Consider the following 21140-nt stretch of genomic DNA (forward strand, 5'->3'; position numbering starts at 1 on the left):
CACACACACACACACACACACACACACACACACACACACACACACACACACTCTCTCACTTACATTTAATTAACTTGTTAGAGAATGTAGTTTCTACTGTGGTTACAGCCAAACAGTTTTAGGAATCAGTATTTGATATCCAAATGATATATAATAGTTAAATTATTGCAAATTCTAACTGTCTAAATGTTAATACAGTACAAGATATGTTGGAATCTTTTCATGCATTTGAGTTGCAAGTATTTCAACCAGTCTTCAGGTGCTATGTTCTAGTGCTTTGTTTTGTTCAGACACAGCTTACAGTTTGTATCACGATACATTGTTTTCGTTTTTGTGACTGATGAACCATGACAGAACAGTTTTTTTCCCATTCCACATATCCATCAACAGAGCTAAAACGGCCTCAGTATCAGCTACCTTTTGACAGGTATGAGAGGTAATGTTTTATGGCTTATAGGTTTTACATTTACATTATTGCATTTAGCAAATTCTTTTATCCAAAATGACATGGTGCGTTCAATGTACACAGATTGCCAGCGTGTGTTCCTTGGGAATTGAACCCATGAACTCAACTTTGTTAGCGCCATGCACTACCAGTTGAACTACAGCAACAATATAACTGTTGTTGGTAAGTGATTTTTGTTCTTGTGGTCATGTTGAATGGAAATGCCATGATTAACTGCTGTCTATCACATACTTATATTATTTCTCTGCCTCTCTGGACTTTTCTACCATAGGAAATTTAGAATAAAGGACATCTTTGGTTTACAAACTGCCTCTAAAAGCAGAGGAGAGTAATTTGTATTAGATTAGCTGACCCACTATGATTATCATGTCACAAAGTTTTTTAAATGATTAATTCAGGAATGTGCATTTCTCTCCACGGTGGGTAGCTTACATTTCTGCTTTACATAAAAATGTATTCTGTCACAATCTCATAATAGCAAACTGCCAAATGCTGGGACTGTTCTGTCTCTGTGTTTGTATTTCCTTTGATCGCTTTGTTGTTCTACTGGATGTTAATTCATTGCCATGGAATGTCTTCTGTCATTGACTGGGTGCTTTTCAGGGGTCTGGTTTCCATGGAGAGCTGACATTCTGAGTGTTAAGAGTGGGCATGCATAATCGGGAAGGACAGTCTGTACTGGGCATGTGTGTAGAGATGTGCAGTGGTTATTAGCATGTTTTAACATTCACAGAGGTCAGACGGTGGCATTTACCCTAAATCATCATCTGCAGTGCCAGCCACAGCAGTACAGGCAAGGGGCAAGTGATTAGCTGCCTGCCTCTGTTATCACATAAATGAAATAATACTCACGCTTGTGTAAGAACTACTGTGATGTGCGACGCTTGAGGAATTCTTTGATGTGGGAATAAATAACTCTTTCTCAGAGTTATTTTTCAAGTATATAAACGACGAAGTGTCTTTCGTTCTAGAATAAGCTATATCATTCTGACCAGTTTATCAAAGCATATATAAGATCATACTAATTACTATAATTAACGAGTGGAAAATCAAGTTAATGGGGCAATCAGTATGATGATTCCTTCATTTAACTACTATGTTGAATCAGATGGCAGCCGGTTTGAGGAATGGGGCGGTCTTAGTGCTTAGAAGTTTTTTTTGTTTGTTTAGTTTAATTATTTATTATTTCTCTCACAATTCCATAAAAAGAGTTTATCTGGGGAAAAAAGGAATGTTTTAATTCTATTGTAGATCATGAGGAATTTTGTGTCCTCACTAGTTCCATTTTTTCTCACTGCCTAAAAGCTGTGCAGAAAAATATTTGAAGCTGTAAGTTGACATTTTTACCCCTTTGACAAAATATGGTCTTGAAAAAAACCACTAGACGCCACTAGGAAACCAAGAACAAGCTGCTATTTCCATCAATGGTCTTCAAATATAGTTTTATTGGTTTTGGTCATTTGTATATACACAGTGTGACTTTCTGTATTTAAAAAAAAAAAGTCATTCATATTTCTTCTCATCTCATAGAAACAGTCTATACCTTTTCGTACAACATCATAGACCTTAGTTTGGGTAGATACGTCGGTGCATGGGTGCGGGGCTGAGTCTAAGTGAGATGGATGACTGTGTGTTCAAACCCCACTGGAGCTCGGAGGTCTGAGTCCTACACAGACCCTCTCACCGAAGTCTCCCAGAGAAGAGTGCGCCTTGATGAAGTCTACGAAGCTGTTATTGATATCTAAAAATGCATTTCTCAAAATAGTATTCAAATCCTGTCTCGTTTATCCATGTTAAAACCTATAATAGTGATGACTGTTATTTTAAGCAGTGGTTTAGGATCGAAGCCCAGACTCAGAGGACATCCAGATGCCTGACTCGTGTTACAGCGTATGCAGAGCGGGAGTGCCTTTTGCCCTTGGCTCTGATCAAAAGCCTGTAATCGACTCATTTATTCAGCGCAAAGCTGGGAGGCAGAAAGAAGCAAGTCCATGACCTGGTTGTAGCCGCTGGACGCTCCGCTACAGTGGTGGAATGGAGAGAGGAATTTTTTCCTGGGTAGTGCTGCCGGAGGCTCCTAGCATGATGTGCTGATTTGCTGGCTGATAGGAGAAGAGCTGCTTGTTTCAGTGATATGGGGGGCTGTGTCCACAGTGATTAAGAGCTGCTGGCCTTTCTGGCTCTCCCCTCTCTCCTCATGTTATCATCAACCTTTTTGTACGCTGCCGAATCTCTTGCTATTCCACCTTTTCCAGATTAAGCTTTCTTTTTTTTCAGTGCTCGGTTCCTTTCTGCATCTTCCTATCGCAGTCCGTCTTTCACGTCCCGCTGCACTTGACTCGGTCTCATCAGATTCTCTTACTCTCGTGTCACTAGACCTCGGTGGCTATAATTTACTGCAGTAGCACCAATGTACTGTATGCCTGTGTCTGGCTCCTAATCATATAATCTGATGTAAGATAATGCAACCTCGTGAAAGTCCTTGGTTTATGGCTAACAAATAAGAGCTAGTGCAGACAGGTGGGAAGACAAACAGGTCTCATTTGCAACTAAGCAAATACAAGATGTTTTGTTGGGGTTACCATGGGTTTATATGAAATCCTGACTCGTTTGACGATGGCATACATGGGTTTCCACGAGGTCTACAGTGGGTTTTAGTTGAGAATTTAACAGCATTAAGAATTTATTCAGTGAGCTGCAGGTCCGCTATTTTGCCTGACTTGACCCTGCTGAAAGGACCAGATGAAGAGCAACCAAGTTGTGTTCTATTATGTTCTATAATAAATGCAATTTTTGTTTCTCCAGCTTGAAATTCTGTCCCAGCAGTCTCTTCTCATAACTCAAGAGAAACCATACACATACACTGAGGGACTGCTGTGTGTTACCTTGTGTTGTGTATCTGTATGATCACTCATTTGGGACAGTGTGATGGAGACAGATGTTGTGTGTGAGTATATGAGAGAAGGACACATTTTTGCTCTTTGTCTGAGTATTTGTTTGTTTTTGTCTCAGGTGTGTGCATGGTAATCAGCTCACTGGGGTCACCGTCTGTGATGTAGCGAGGACAGGGAGGAACACAGTCTATAGCGGTGTTTGCTCTCACCCTTATGTCTGGTTCTCTGATTCACTTTTTGGCATGAAAATGAGTGCTTTGGACAGACAACAATAAATAAGACTGACACACACCGAGCGCTTGCTGAATGACAGAAAGCTGCCGCTGTATCCACCGCATGCGGTTTTAAGCTTCCCAGTCTCTACGTCACCCCGCCCGTGACGTCTCACCCATCCATTGAACTGATTACACATGTGATTCAGAGCATGGTCATGCAGAAGGCATTCCCATAGTGTTTTCCAAGCTGCCGCTGTATCCACCGCATGCGGTTTTAAGCTTCCCAGTCTCTACGTCACCCCGCCCGTGACGTCTCACCCATCCATTGAACTGATTACACATGTGATTCAGAGCATGGTCACGCAGAAGGCATTCCCATAGAGTTTTCCGATGCAGCTCGAGTTCCTGAAGGGGAACTAAAACTAGCCTAAATGAAAAAAAAAACCTCACTGCTCACTGAAGACAAGTGAACAGTCAGCGATTAAATAAGATTAATAAACTAATTTACATTAGCAATAGGACAAAAACAACTATAGTAGAACAAATAAGAAATGCTACATAAAGTAATCAAATGTACAAAAACACTGCATATTCTTCACTGTATAATTCTTACAGCATGAATATTAGACTGCTGTCATTTAAAGAGCTGCCTGGATTCAATATACTGTTACACATGTGTTTTCTTTCTCAGCTGCTTTCACTTAATACCCAAATTAATGTGTTTACGAGGATACTTGCAAAGACAGGAAATTTGATACATACAAGGGAGTGTATTTAACCATTTAAATCCTATAAAGCATATCAACACCTCAAGAGCATCCAAAATCTCTACCAGTTGACAAATTTCTACCAGTTAATCATGTCTACCGTTATTTCGCCCACCCCTAGGACATCGATATAATAGCCCATGTGACATCAGTAGTTCATCCGTAATTTTATGAAGCTACGAGAATACTTGGTAACACTTTAGATTACAACCCGCAAAGGACTACGTAAGTATACTGAATTTACGGTGTCTATACCAGGGGTAGGCAAGTTCGGTCCTAGAGAGCCGCAGTCCTGCAGAGTTCAGCTCCAACCCTGAAAACAAAACTCACCTGCCTATAGCCTTAGTAATCCTGAAGACATTGATTAGCTTGTTCAGGTGTGTTTGATTAGGGTTGGAGCTGAACTCTGCAGGACTGCGGCTCTCTAGGACCGAACTTGCCTACCCCTGGTATAAGGGAACAATGTGTTACGTTTGGGTAATAAGGGGGTAACCACCAGATATGCAACCTGCAAAGAACTGTGCAAGTAAACTGAAGTTACATCGTAACTTTTTTTGTAATTATAGCATACCTATTCAGTACCTCCGTGTAGGTATAGGGGAATAATGGGCTATGCGACGTTTGGGGAGTAAAGGGGTATCAACCTGTAAAATTACAAATCAATTATACTGTAAGTATTTTGAAACTTAAGGGGTACCTATTCTAATATTACCTGGTATGTATGGCCTAAACAACAATCTTATGTTTGGGAGTGATTTAGAAAGACAATATACTTTTTATAATTTTATATTGATATTTTATTATAGGCCTAGGTATTTTTTTAACCATTCTATTATTAAAGGATACAAGATGGAGATTACTGAACAACAAAACTAGACATCTAGTGAAATGAGTTAATGAGTTTCTGCTATGATTTATAATTCACGAGTCTACTGACCTTATGAAAGCTTATTTGTCGATCTCAGCAATTTCACAACACCACTATCAAATATAAATACCAAATAACTTTGCATGATATACCTTCAAGGTTCAATACAGCTTAAAACAAGCTTACCTCTTTCCAGCTGTTCGCAGAAAAAAATACTTGATACATTTGTACTTCAATGGATGTATACTGTGATGTTTTTGTAGCAAAATAAAGAGGGTTTAAATTGGCCATCAAACAATTAAATTAAAACTAGTGCAATATTTTTCTCTGTAATTACTGTGCAAATATACACTTGTTCTGTGTTTAAGTCCAGCTTGTTCCCCCCTTATTCCATGTAGTTACAGTGTAAATACAACATTTGTGGGCTGTAATTTAAAGCGGTGCTTGTTCCCCCCTTATTCCATGTAGTTACAGGGTAAATACAACAGTTGTGGGCTGTAATTTAAAGCTATGCTTGTTCCTCCCTTATTCCATGTAGTTACAGTGTAAAAACAACAGTTGCAGGCTGTAATTTAAAGCGGTGCTTGTTCCCCCATTATTCCATGTAGTTACAGTGTAAATACAACATTTGCGGGCTGTAATTTAAAGCGGTGCTTGTTCTCCCCTTATTCCATGTAGTTACAGGGTAAGTGGCTACCACAAATTGCTCTGAAACGATTGTTTATACAGTAGGTCATACATACATACATGATATATCAGTTAATATATCAATAAACATGGTTGACTGTTTTATTTAATTCAAATATTGTTTGAAATGTACTATTGGCCTACTGCTGGGTTAAATGAATGGGTTTTTTAATTAAAATCACACACAATATGACAACAGTAACAACACTAGGCAACAGATAATAAAAGATACAAATTTATTACACCAGTTTAGAAAAAAGCAAAGCAACTCCATACTTATACATTTATACCAAATTCTTTTGAAAAGCTTCTTTAAGAACAAATTTAAGATTTTGTTCAATTTGTTCATCTTTTTCACCCTCTGACAAAGTTAACTATTATGGCCAAACCCGGTTTTACCGCTCATCAGTCGCCGCTCAATGTTGTGAGAACATACTCTGACAAAACCCTCCAGTTTTAAAGGAAGACATTCCAGTCAGTTTAAGCAATTTCTTTCCTCTTTGTTTCAATTAGTTTTCTTGTATTTCGACACATATTCCTGTCATGAGCGCCGCAAACACAGATAGAATTGTCTCAAGCGCCATTCTGTTTCCAGTTCACGCTCACCACATTCACTGCTCCAGTTTTAAAGGAACAGACTCCAGACAGTTTCAAAGTTGTCCCTCGTCTGCGCTTCGATTCGTTTTGTTCTATTTTCCACATATGTTCCCATCTAAAGCACCACACACGGATTTCGTCACACACCGAACCGTTCGTGTTTGAACTCGGGTGACTTGCTGCATGCTCTCTTTCATGTCCTCCACATTTCTAACCCAGCACCGTCGGGTTACTTATTACTGATATCAACCCAAATTGTGTTCAATCAAGTCCGCTTCCTAACCCAACAGTCTCAACCGAGCATTTGGTTTAAAACAATAACCCAGCATGTTTTATATGTGTAGGCTATAAGTGCACAGTGTATGTTTTTGATAAATCGCTTGCAAATATAAGATTGTTGTTAGGTCGTACATACCACGTAACGTAACCAAACGTTGCATATTATTCCCTTATACCTACACGGAATAGGAACACTATAATTACAAAAAAGTTGCGCTGTAAATTCTGTTTACTTACGCAGTACGTTGCGGGGTTGTAATCTAAAGCATTACCGAATACTTCTTGTGTGCAAAGAAAACAAAAATAACAACTTTATTCAACAATTTCTTCTTTTCCATGTCAGTCTTCGACGTGTATTCACGAGAGTACGTGCGTTTTGTGAACTATCCCTTTAAGGCTGTGACACACCAAACCAACACCAAAGAACTAGCAGTGACAAAAGCCTTATGTCATATGTGCCCAGTTTAAAAAGTTGCGCTTGAATACACCATGAACACTACAGCCAACAGCCAAATAGCATATACATTTTATGGTTGCATGAGAAAAAAATAACTGTGTATCAGCTGATGTCAATCGTCCATATTTGTGATTAAAAATGGGAAACCAACACTGAACAAAGCAGTACTTGCTTACAATTTTGAATACAAATCATGTTGATCACTTTATTCATTCCAGACGGTCATGTCATTATGACAATATATGCCTGTTGGAATGCTCAGGTAGGAAAATGTAACGATAAGAACAGCCTTCTGTGTGTGTTATCTTGACTTTGTCATTTGCTCGCTGTCATTCGCTGGATTCCTGTTAATCGTAACCAGATGTCATGCAGTAAAGCAGGAGTGTCCAGACCTGTTCATGGAAGGCCAAAGTCCTGCAGAGTAATCTATTTTTGAAAATTTTAAATTGACAGGCATGTTATTCATTTTATTGTGAATTAGGACTGAATGATTATGACAAAAATCATAATTGTCGATTATTCCCTTGAAATTGTAATTGCGATTATTAATTACGATTATCACCATTTACATTGAATAATGTTATATCATTGTTTGAAGCAACCGCATGCCATATTTTTTGAGGAAAATAAACAAGCTGAAAACCCTCAAACTGAAAAACCTTTATTGCTTTTTATAGTATTAAGCCTCAAATGGCATCTATTCATTGGATTGGTTTCTTCTTTAAATAAAAAAAGGTAAAGTATGCATGGTATTATAATGTCATATTAAAACAAAAAATTAAAACAATGGAAAAACCCTTAAGATAACTTGTAGAAAGAAAAAAACAGATCTTAAGCACACAGAATAACATAAGTGGACTTTGAACGATTAATTGCCGCTTTGAATGATTACATAATTGTGACATCCGTAATTGTAATCGCGATTAGAAATTCGATTAATTGTGCAGCCCTATTGTGAATGGTTCATCTATGGATAAGCTTTTGTTGTCAACTCGTAATATTTAATGGATATGTCATAAGTCTTCCATGTAATGCGACAGACATCAGGCATCTCTCTGGTGACGTATGTATGCAGACTTCTGCAGTCATTTATTCCTTTTAAACCCTTGCCTTTTCCTACAATCGACTGCAAGCTCACATGACATTTAGATCTGCTTCCATCCAATCAATAAAATTGTTTCAAATTATTTTGTTTCACTTGAATGTACATCACAATACGTGTGAAACAATACATGTTACATTATGAAGTTACAGTTAGAAAATATAAGATTAAATAAGATTTCCAAAAAAGTCGCTAGGTTTGTCATCATGAATATTCTATGGAAAAAAGCTGCTAAAAGGGTCTGAAAGTTGCTAAATCTAGTGCTAATGTCCCGCTCGTGTGTGTGTGTGGCGCGGGAGCTGATGGCAGGGGCCAGTGGATATTTGTGGCAGTCAATGTGGATATTGTGGATGGTTCTATTAGTTCTACAGCTTCAGTTTCGGAACTTTCACGCTTAGTAACACATACAGCTGTGCCCTCACTACAGTGCAACAATGAAAAGGGACCCCTTTCAAACAGTGTCGCGTTCCGAACGTTGTTTAACGGTATTGCGGTATTTTAAAAATTCATATCATAACAAAAATAAACACTGGTATTCGGTATACCGCCCAGCACTAATTGCTGCCTTGCAAAGTACTGGTGCACATCTAGTTTCTCTGTCTTCCATGCTTCACTTAGTGCCATATTACCATCACACTAAATTCCTCTGTTCAGCTCTGTGCAGGTTCATGTACTAGTATATAGGGATTGTGATTGTCTCTGTGTGTGTTGCATCAGTAAGATGAAGATGTTTGTAACCCACCTTCCTTTATACATGTCTCTGACAGAAATTCTCAGACCAGACGACTGTTTGCTTGTTTGGATCTCTGTCTGTCTTTGGGTGTGTGAGAGAGAGAGCTCCATGAAAGCGTGAAAGCATTGAGTTCAGCCACCAGATATTTTTAGCCCTGTCTCGAGACCTCTTGCTTCCCTCCGCATTTCTCCTCTCCTCCTCGGCCGTGTCCTCACCTCCTCCCCTCCTCCACTCATGTGTTTATCCATGTGTTTGTGTCCATGTCTTGAGTGACGATAAGAGTGAGTGAAGATTGAATTCATCAATTGGAGCGGTTGTTTGAAGCGTAGCATAGCTCTGCTCTGAAAAGCTCACACTGCTTTATTTACAACTTTTTCTAAACGATTATTGGAATATGGTTTATGATCGTTTTTTTCTACTTCAAAATTGCTTGTTTAATTCAATGGTGTTCTTTTAAGCAATTTACTAGCAATTTCTGAGTGAATATTTTTCTGTGTTTATCCATGTGTTTGTGTCCATGTCTTGAGTGACGATAAGAGTGAGTGAAGATTGAATTCATCAATTGGAGCGGTTGTTTGAAGCGTAGCATAGCTCTGCTCTGAAAAGCTCACACTGCTTTATTTACAACTTTTTCTAAACGATTATTGGAATATGGTTTATGATCGTTTTTTTCTACTTCAAAATTGCTTGTTTAATTCAATGGTGTTCTTTTAAGCAATTTCTGAGTGAATATTTTTCAATGTAAATCTTACACCATTTTTTTTCAGTGCACCTGCCTAATCTCTCTCATTAAGACATGATTAGCAGTATTTAATTACTCTCATCAGCTGGACCTCTTCAAAGCTGACCACTCAAACACTTGAGGAAATAATCACATTTTCACAAAGTAGCAGAGGACACAGAAATGTAACTTAGTTTTACATTAGCAGAGCCTCAGTTATTATTTCACTTGAACGAATATATTTAAGGGGGTAATGAAGTCTGAATAAATATTTTGTATATTCAAGCAACACTTATACTTCCCTTCAACGGTACGTGTTCCTGCCTTATCATTCAACAGATGGCAAAGATTTAGCCATTTCTGTTTGATGGGGCTAGTGTGAGTGTAATCAGGCTAATATGTTTGACAGCAGTGCTGCCACAGTATGTCATTATAGATATTACACCCTATCACCCACCCTCACTAAGAGCAATTTCCCACATCGCTGAATATAGAGGAGATTACACAGCAAAGGAGTGAGCATGCCAGCGAGAAATGAAGATGTAAAACTTCCTGTTTATTAAAGCCAAAGACAATGTCGGTGCTAGTATGTGTATGTGTTTACATACCATCCAGATATGACTGAAATCTGTATCGTACTTTCTTTGCAGAGCTGTTTGATTGTATTTTTAACAACCGTAGGTTATTGAGATGTGATTCGAGGTAGAGAGAGAGAAAGAGAGGGCGGGTGTGTGAGAAGGAATCTGTGGAAAGGAGTTATTCACCTAGACTTACATAAACCCTAGCTCTATATTTAGACAGCGTGACTTCAGATTTCTGCACCAGAGTGATCGACCACATTGATATGCGTGTGGGCACAAATGCACAAACTGCAGTCGGAATGCTTTTGCCTGGCTGTATCAGCCTAATGCTGTTTTGTTGGAGATAAATATGTATTGGACTGCTGCTGCTGCTGCTCTGCTGTGTGTTGCTGTATATAAGTCTGTTGAGCATTTATTATACTGTATGTTAGGAAGTATCAGGCTGCACAGTGATTTCTTGGTGCTTATCAGACTGCTGCTGCTGCTGCTGTGTATCGGCTGATTGTGAGTGTATTTTGATTAGGAGCATAGGAGACTGTGTAAGTGTAGATTAGACTGGTGTGTATGAGCTTGTATCACACTCACAAGTGGCTTTTATGGCTTGCTTTAAAAACAGTGATGGACATTTCAAAATGCATTTCGCCATTTTGAAACACTACAATATGTGACCCTGTAGCACAAAACCAGTATTAAGTCGCTGGGGTTTATTTGTAGCAATAGCCAAAAATACATTGTATGGGTCAAAATGATAGATTTTTCTTTTATGCCAAAAATCATTAGGTCATTAAGTAAAGATCATGTTCCATAAAGATATTTTGTAAATTTCCTACCGTAAATATATCAAAACTTAATTTTTGATTAGTAATATGCATTGCTAAGAACTTCATTTGGACAGCTTTAAAGGCGATTTTCTCAATATTTAGATTTTTTTTGCTCCCTCAGATTCCAGATTTTCAAATAGTTGTATCTCAGCCAAATATTGTCCTATCCTAACAAACCATACATCTGATGATGTATAAATCTCAATTAAAAAAAATTGACCCTTATGACTGGTTTTGTGGTCCAAGGTCACATATGCTTTATATAAATTAACTTTAAAAAAAATAATGTTCCAACAATTGTGGAAATGCCTTATTTTTCAAACAATTCATACTTATAAAAGCACATTTTGAAAATATTTTACAGGTGTAAAGTGTATATATATTGCCTTGTTAAATATAAATAATATGAATGTTCTTCATCAATTATCCGTTTCATTAAGAAAATTAAAAAAAAATAATACTTTGAAAATAAAATACCTGTCAAAAGTTGAAGGTCTGTATGATTTTTAATGTTTTAATGAAATAAGTCTCTCGTGCTCACCAAGCTTGCATTTATTTGATCAAAATGCAGTAGAAAAAATTTTATATTGTGAAATGTTGCAATTTAAAATGTTTTTTTTTTCTATTTTAATATATTTTTAAATGAAATGTATTCCTTTGGCAAATTAGAATTTTCTTCAGCCATTACTCCAGTCTTTGGTGTCACATGGTCCTTCATAAGTCATTATAATATGCTGATTTGGTGCTTGATAAATGTTTCTTATTATTTTGAATATTCAAAAAAAAAAGTTTGCTGTTTAATATTGTTGTAGAAACTGGATTCTTTGATGAATATAAAAATGAAAGAAATGGCATTAATTTGAAATAATAAAATCTTTGTTTCATAATAAATGTCTTTACCAGAACTTTTTTATATAACGTGTCATTGTTTAGTAAAAGTAAAAAAAAAAAAACTGTCCTAACTGACACTGACCCAAACTTTTGAACAGTAGTTTATGTCATTATCTAATGTATATGATAAGGTAAGATGCAGGCTACCAACTAACAGATTTGTACAGTAACGTTTTTTTTTCTGTTAAAATTACACTGAACAAAATTATAAACGCAAAACTTTTGTTTTTGCCCTCATTTTTCATGAGCTGAACTCAAAGATCTAAGACTTTTTCTATGTACACAAAAGGCCTATTGCTGTCTGCCATCTGCCTTGTACAGTGAAAACCGGGATTCATCCGTGAAGAGAACACCTCTCCAAAGTGCCAGACGGCATCGAATGTGAGCATTTGCCCACTCAAGTCGGTTACGACGACGAACTGCAGTAAGGTCGAGACCCCGATGAGGACGACGAGCATGCAGATGAGCTTCCCTGAGACTGTTTCTGACAGTTTGTGCAGAAATTCTTTGGTTATGCAAGCCGATTGTTGCAGCAGCTGCAAATGTGGCTGGTCTCAGACGATCTTGGCGGTGAAGATGCTGGATGTGGAGGTCCTGGGCTGGTGTGGTTACACGTGGTCTGCGGTTGTGAGGCCGGTTGGATGTACTGCCAAATTCTCTGAAACGCCTTTGGAGACGGCTTATGGTAGAGAAATGAACATTCAATTCACGGACAACAGCTCTGGTGGACATTCCTGCAGTCAGCATGCCAATTGTACGCTCCCTCAAAACTTGCAACATCTGTGGCATTGTGCTGTGTGATAAAACTGCACATTTTAGAGTGGCCTTTTATTGTGGCCAGCCTAAGGCACACCTGTGCAATAATCATGCTGTCTAATCAGCATCCTGATATGCCACACCTGTGAGGTGGATGGATTATCTCGGCAAAGGAGAAGTGCTCACTAACACAGATTTAGACAGATCTGTGAACAATATTTGAGAGAAATAGGCTTTTTGTGTACATAGAAAAAGTCTTAGTTTTTTGGGTCAGCTCCTGAAAAATGGGGGCAAAAACAAAAGTTGCGTTTATAATTTTGTTCAGTGTGCTAACATTCACAGTGATAAATAAGGTATCTTGTCTATGTGAAGTCAAAGAACTCACACTGGCTTAAGACTGAAAGAGCTCTTGTCACAGCAATTCTTGTGATGATGACACTCTAAATAGCAAGCATTACCATATTTTACTGACATATAGAAGTGCAGCATGAAGGAAAATTTACAACCCAGTCTATCAAAATGACGGATAATGATTATTTGTAGTGCAGCCTCTGTTTGTAAGGGCATGAAATGTTAATGTGTTAGAGGTATTTTTTTGCTGAATTTCTACACATATGATTACATTGTCAAGGGATAAAAAAGTAGTGAATCCAAACATGTTTCTGACCTGATCAGGATATAACTGAGATGTTGGATGATTCACTGTACCAGTTATCATTTTTTGTATCTGAAGAATAGAAGTTGTTGATGTTCTCATAACAGAGATAGTCATTACAGCATTAGGTGTAATCTTGCTCTTTGTAGATTTATGGTGTGTTTATCACAATGTGTCCTGGGTTTATATGTGATGCCTCCAAAAATTCTCTCCATAAATAGTTATATCTTGGAAATCCTCTTTTTGCGAGGATGTGATTGTGTCTGTTACATTTAAAATCACCTACGAGTTTATTTGCGTGTCTGTAGTGCTGGGCGGTATACCGGTTCATACCGAATACCGGTGTTTATTTTTGTTATGATATGAATTTTTAAAATACAGCAATACCGGTGTATGTCACGTGAAAGTTCCGAAACTGAAGCTGTAGAACGTGATGACACAGAAGAACTCATCCACAATATCCACATTGACCGTCACAAATATCCACCGCCCCCTACCATCAGCTCCCGCCTCTCACACACACGAGCGCGACTTTAGCACTAGATTTAGCAACTTTCAGACCCTTTTAGCGTCTTTTTTCCATAGAATATTCATGCTGACAAACTGACTTTTTTGGAAAAACCTTAGCTATGTTTCAGTTGGAAGATTTCGCCAATGCTGTCCCGCGAACGCGAGGTCTGACTTTCCCAGAGAAGTGTCACCTCTCTCTGTGTCTGTTCTGTGCAGTGAGTGGCAGAGAAGCAGCGCTTTCAGTTGGCCGCACCGCAGCCAACTCGTCAATAAATGAGTACAAAACAGCGTTTCCAAGCACCTGTCGTTTACTGATTGTTTGGAATTATAAATATGAGCGTAGTTCATCTGTTAATATCACATGCACTTTTTTTGTTTGTTGTTTTTTTTAGTTTGTTACTCAGATGCAGGCAGTGCGCTGCATGAGACAAAAAAGTAATATAGCCACAACAACCGCATAGCCGCTCTTTAGTGTAGATGCATGTTGATTTTATCAGACGATGCCGCGATTATAAATGAGAGTGACTCCTGGTTAACATGTATTAAAAGGGGTCGTGTTTAGTCACTAATATGTAGTGTGGTATTTTTTGACAATGTTCACTCATCATGACAGTAAAATAGGGCATTTTAAGTCAATATACTGCAGTATTTCCTCTCTCAATCAGTAGAAAATATGGTTAACACCCGGTCATGCATGAAAAAAAAAATACCGTCATGTACCGTGAAACCGGTATAATTTGGAAAAATTCTGTGATATAAATTTTTGGTCATACCGCCCAGCACTATGTGTCTGTTCCATTTCTATGTGCATGTTTATGCGTCTTTGGCCCCGCTGACCTTCATCCCTACTGGTGCCGTTGAGGTGGCTTTAAATGTGTAAAGACGTGCTCCCTGCTGCCACTCTCACTCTCAGTGCGATAACCCATGCAGCTGGGCATGGAGCTCTTCTGATGTGACCTTCAGCTCTCTCCAACCAGCCCTTATGATTCCCCTTCTGCATTTGCCTTCAATGTCACACTGATATACGCACAGTGTGAGACTCTGTGTAGAACAGCAGTCTGTGATTAAATAATTTCCTCTCTATAGGATGCTTGGCCAAGGACCCCAATAGCCTTTAATATTAATATGCAATGAGATTAGACTTACAACAGCTAAAACTCATTTTAATGTCTCCTGCTGGCATTCCAACAAATCCATTACAGGCCAAATGGAGCGCTAGTGAGTTAAAATGAGCATGCCAAATACAACAAAGCTTTATAAAAGTGAAATGTATTTTAATTTTAAAGCTCTTTATGCTTGCACTCAAGTGCCTTACATTGTCTGAATAAAGTTCATCGGATAGCTGGATCTCTAATTCAGTATTTCTAATGCACAACTTAGCTTGTAAATCTTTTCACACGAGCAATTAAGTTTTCTATATCTGGCTTTAAATCTTTAGTTGTAATTTCTATTTATGGCGGATCAGTCGGGAGTCTAGTGTTAAAGCAATATGTAACAGTACGTCAGCATGAGTCAGTTGGAGGGGTCCTGGTGGTCTCATTCAGTACCAGTTTTTATTGGGTACTAGTGCATCAGACCGCAACTGCTCATTGACCCAGACAGATAATGAAAGTCTGTTTATATAGCTTTGTGCTTTAGAGAGAGAGAGCACTGCCTAAAGGCAGAGCAATTCATGAGAATACCTGCATGTGGCTGTGTGTGCAAGCACATCCAAACACAATGCTGTGTTTACATGGAATCCAGTGTTTTATTGACTTATATATTGGCTTTAAGACAGTAATACTAAAATATTTACACAAGCCACTTTAACCACTTAATATTGTTTTAATATATGCAACAATTCCCTGTTGCAGACTGGAAACGCTCATGGGTATAATGGGAATCAGTCGTATGTAGTTTGTTGCAAAATATCACAAAGACCGTAATAGAAAGTCATGGTGTTATAATTCTGCTTGATTGTGGTTATGGATCAATAATCTCATTGTTTATTCCACATTAATCTCAACTGGTCTTGCTTCGGGGGATCAAGTGATGATCCGATACGGTCTCAAGTTGTTTGGTGCAAGTAAACAAAATTGTTCTTTTATATTCAAACATCAAACTTTATTAATATTATATGAACTGCATATATCCAATGATTTTCTAAATTATTAACATGATGCATGCTAAATAGATAAAAAACAAAAACAACAACAGCAACTTTAATTTCTCTCTCTTTAATTTTAATTTCTTGCTCTCAGCCACAGCTCAAAACACATTCTGGTCAAAACAAAGCAAGCGTATCCTTATAGTGAACTCATTTTTAGTGTTGTCTGGTACAAATTTGCTTTTAACCTGCATAATTTTATTTGCATGGTATTTGAGGATGAGTGCATTAGGACTCGACAATAAGGACTGCCCAAAGGCCTGGGGAGGACACTCGGAACAGTTGATGGATTTTTCACTGGCCAAGTGGGGCTACTGCTGTGTTGTCACGAAAGTTTATCATTTGCAGGTGTTTTTAAGCCTTAAATTTAAACATTTCAAAGCATTCAAGTGCAAGAAGACATGAAAAACAGAACTCAATTCTGTACTCGTGCGCTGTGTTCTGCATGTACAGCATGCACACAGAGAGTCGCGTCTCCGTCAACGCACAAGCCCCTAATAGAGTTGTCTTTCATGTCTTCTTGTCCTTCAATGAACAGATACACCTTGCCAGTTTGAACACAGAGCCGTGTCTCGGGCAACGCTCGGGCCCCGAGTTTCTTTCTGTGCCTCCTTGTGCTTGAATGTCAAAATACCTATCTTGGCAAGTATCCTTGACAGTCGGTTATATCTGAAGTGAACAGTAAACGACTTAGAATGAAATCAAATGTGTATCACTATATTGTACCCATTCATTGCGTCTGAAGTGACAGTGCCTAATGACCGGTGCCAGTGAAAATGTTAGAAGGGCAAGGAAAAATTCGAAGCACTGGCCCAAAAAATCCTTAGCGTTGAGCCCTGTGCATGTCATGGCCTCTTCCCTTTAGATGTGATAATGTAATGTGGATACATGGTCTTTAATGTCAACAGAAGATATGGAGAGTGTTTTCTCCTTCCTATTAAGGCTAATAAGTCTAATTATTTACACAGTTATATGGTTAGTTTTATTATTTGCATCGCATTTTTCCTTCTCTTCTCGACTATCAAAATAGATCTTTGATATGACCCACCAGTTGAAAACCACTGCCATACTAATAAGATTCTGCTGGGATTAACGTAGAGCTCAGAATAAACTGTTTACATTTTGCTTAGGATATTGCCAGTATTTGCAGTCATTTACCAGTCCACACACAGTTTTACTGGACACTTCGGTATAGCTCTTGACGTTTGAAATCGGCACATTTCAAAACCATATTTTACATCAAACGTATCTGTTGTCAAGGTTTCATTTTATCAGTAGCGTGCATGAGGGAACTCTCGCCCTTGAGAGCAGTGGTGGGTAACTCCAGACTCACTCTTTCTTTCACACATACCCTCTCTGTCTATCACACAGTGTCTCTCACTTTCCTCTGCTAACTCTCTCTCCTTTTCTTTTTTCTCTCATCTTGTCACTTTCTCGCTCTGGTCCCTTTTGACTCACCCGGTTCGAGCTGATAAGCACCTTGTCATCTCTGTCAGGCCACCCAGGTGCCGTAAAGTCCCCTTAAAGTGTAAATGCGTGTTTGTGCATGTGAGAGACTTTGTATTATCTGTGTGTGCGAGTGTGTTTGTAGCGATTCATCTCAAAACTTCTCACGGGGGTCTTTTTTGTCTTCAGGGAGTCCGAGGTGCTACTGCCACTTCACAACCTTTCTGTCCTTTCCTGAAGGCGTAATACAATCTTCCCTGCTTTCCCTGCCTACTGTGCTGAACTGCCTAAGGCAGTGGCTCTACAACTGCCACTTTGTTGTTTTAATTCTGATTATTAAACAAGTTTGAATAACAACCGAGATGAAAGCAGAAGAGTTGGCAACCTGCTGTATTTCCCTAAAGCACTTTGTGTCTACAGGGCAGGTTTGGACAGGAAGAGAAGAGTGCTGCTAATTTTGTTGTCTCATCTTCAGAAAGATGAAGCGCTGTGAAAAATCGCATCGCAATCTTACATTCTACCCTTCAGAAGACAGGAGTGACATTTGAATAATTCTAATCAATGCCACATCATCGTTCCCCGCTGAGTTTAGAGAATGCTCGTGTCACTCAGAGTAATTTGCGTCACTTGGGGTTAGCGACGGCTGACTTTTTATTCCGCCTCTCCTCGGTGGCCCTCCTGTACAGCCTGGGTGACTTGTTCCTCTCTACTCCACTGGAGAATCGATACCGTAAATAGCCATAATAGAATTATGGCCGTAATGGAAGAACAAACTACTCTCTGTTTACTTTCCCTTCGAGTCTGATGGGATGTGTGCGGGGCAGGGAATGGTATGACAGCGGGTGGGAAGTTACAGGTCTGTTTAGGGGAATAAACTCCAATCAGTGCTCGCCTCAATATCTCTGCAGGGGGAGGAACGCAAGCTGGGTTCGTTCGACTTGTGTGAGTTGCAAAATCCACTAGTGGTGTTGGTGGCCTGCCAGATTTCACATTCCTCCACTTGGATTTGTTTGTGTATGTCTTTCAATAGATGGAGGGGGTAATTCGTCATCTCAATTGAGTTTTTAATGATGTCAGTTGAGATAAACTCTGATTGGACAATTAATATGATGCATCAGGGAGCATGTCGGAAATGAATGCCATGTTGATCTCATCATTAAATTTATTAAGTTTGAAAATGGACAGGTATAGCTCACACTTATATACTTTTTAATTACTTTTTACAGGCTGTGACATCTGTGAAGTCCATTTTATAATGGGGTTGGATTATAGCCAGATTTAAGTAAGGCAGACATGTTTTCATAGCCAGATTTATGAGGACACATGCAAAAACTTTATGAAGAATGAGAAGGGAGGGCATTAATTTATTAATTTGCCGATTCATTTGCTGAGATTACTGAGAATGTCACTAAATATAAATAATTGTTCAGACAGATTAGGGGTCTTTTGCATATGTTGTATGTGTTTAAATACAACTTTGACTTTTTATGCTGATTTTGAAAGACATTTATACTTTTATTCAGACAGGATGCATTAAATTGATCAAAAGTGACAAAGACATTTTTTAATGTTATAAAAGATTTATTTTTTCTTTTTCTTTTTTAATTGTTTGTTAAAGAAGAAAATGTAATTTGAAATAATGTCTCCTTAAAATTCATCCTTTTCATCAGAGGAATACATTGCATTTTAAAATGTATCAAAATAGTAAAACTGTTGTTTTAAATTGTAATAAAATGTCACAATATTGAAGACTTTTTTCAGAAACAGTAAGCACATCTTATTGACCCTAAACTTTTGAACTGTCGTGTACATATACTATTGTTCATTATTTAATGCTCATAACAATTTAATGTAAATGTTAAATTTGTATAAGGATATGTAGAATTCAACATTAACCTAAGTTGATAAATGCTGTAAAAATCCCATGAAATATGTTAGCTACTACATGAACTATTGATAATGAATGATTATAATGAATGACAACCTTGCTGTAAAGTGTTTCTGTTATTTGTGACAGTGTATTGAATAACACCTAGTGTTATAGGCATGGACTACAGTTGTGTAATGTGATTGCGCCCCATTTTTAGCAGGATGTAGGAGTGCTCCACTCTCTTTCTGGCAACAGCATCTGCGCTACGGTTACTCTTCTTTTGCATTAGGGCGATGGGGATCAGCTGACTGTGGCATTTGAACATGTACTTTTGACAGAGATGCTAGGTAGCACCATTTGATAGTGGGTTGGTAGATGTGTGAGCTCTGGCTTACTGTCTCTGATGATGGACGATTAAAGACAGTGCAGAGAGTGGGAATAGAACCCAAAAATAGGCGCATTGTTTGGTTTGTTCTCTGAACAAAAGGAGAACAGCTGTAGACGCCCCTTTGCTGTGAATATTTCATGAAGGCTTATAGCTTGGCTCTAGCGCTGGTACCCTGTTTAGCACAGGGGGTTGCCTAGCCGACGACAAGCAGAGCCTTTTTACCTATTTTTACCTGCTTTACTATTTTAGAGAATCGCAAGTCCAGTGAACCTTGAAAGATTGGCTTTTGGAAGGCCACAGAAGGAACTACACAAGAAACAAGTAGTTTATTTTCATTCTTGAAATACTTGAATAATAATACCAAATCCACACTCAAATCCAGCTTAATTTAATCTTTATTTTTCCTGAAGGGATCTTAATGGTGCCCATATCCCAATATTTAAATCCGTCAAAATTCTTTAACTGCTCTTAATATGTATACTTCAAGGCAGTGGTTTTCATGGTGCCCACTAGGGGGCCTCTGCAAGCTTCTGGGGGACCCAAAATACGTCTTAAAATGATTTGTTACCAATCCTAATTAAAGTTTTAAAAATTATTTTTATTATATCTTAGTTGAGAAAATGGATATTGTCTAGGACACGGTGAAGATGAAGTCTGTAAATTTTGCATGTTTAATATTTCTACCAGTTTAAAAAAAGTTTTTGCAGTTCTGCTTTTTGTCACTAGTGTTTACACACTTCAACTTTTAGTGCCTTTGTATGCTAATAGATGGCTCTGTCTTTTGTGTAATATGTACGGCACTGAATCTACTGAGGCCTGGACATGCTTTGCCCTCTGCAGATCTAGTAAGCACTCTTCGGTGTGTGACTCCAAGCGTGCACCTCCAGGTCATGGTTGATTATGTCTTTCAAGATTTAGCAGAAATTACTTCTAGTGTCCCAAAGGTAAGGCCGTCTAGAGAGATCTCGCCTTGTTGCTTGAATTAGTCTGTAGATCTTACCACTGACTTTCCTGTCAATATTCCTTGCCTGTGTGGTCATTCTGGAATGAATTTATAAAGAATGGCAGCAGTGGTTTTGAAAGGATCAGCTTAATCCACGGTGCTGTGTGTAATAGAATCAAGAGCTGCTGTGTGATGCCTCCTTTTTAATTGTGCAAACCAGACATGTATTTTTATATCAAAAAGCATGATTTTTTTTACTGCAATGAAGATAGGGATTGCGTGCTCAGTTATACTCTGCTTTGAAGTAAATGGTTAAAATTATTTATTTGTAGTTAAGGTATAGCTAA

The sequence above is a fragment of the Sinocyclocheilus grahami genome, unplaced genomic scaffold (genome assembly GCF_001515645.1).
Source record: "Sinocyclocheilus grahami isolate Dianchi unplaced genomic scaffold, SAMN03320097.WGS_v1.1 scaffold27.1, whole genome shotgun sequence".
Lineage (NCBI taxonomy): Eukaryota > Metazoa > Chordata > Actinopteri > Cypriniformes > Cyprinidae > Sinocyclocheilus > Sinocyclocheilus grahami.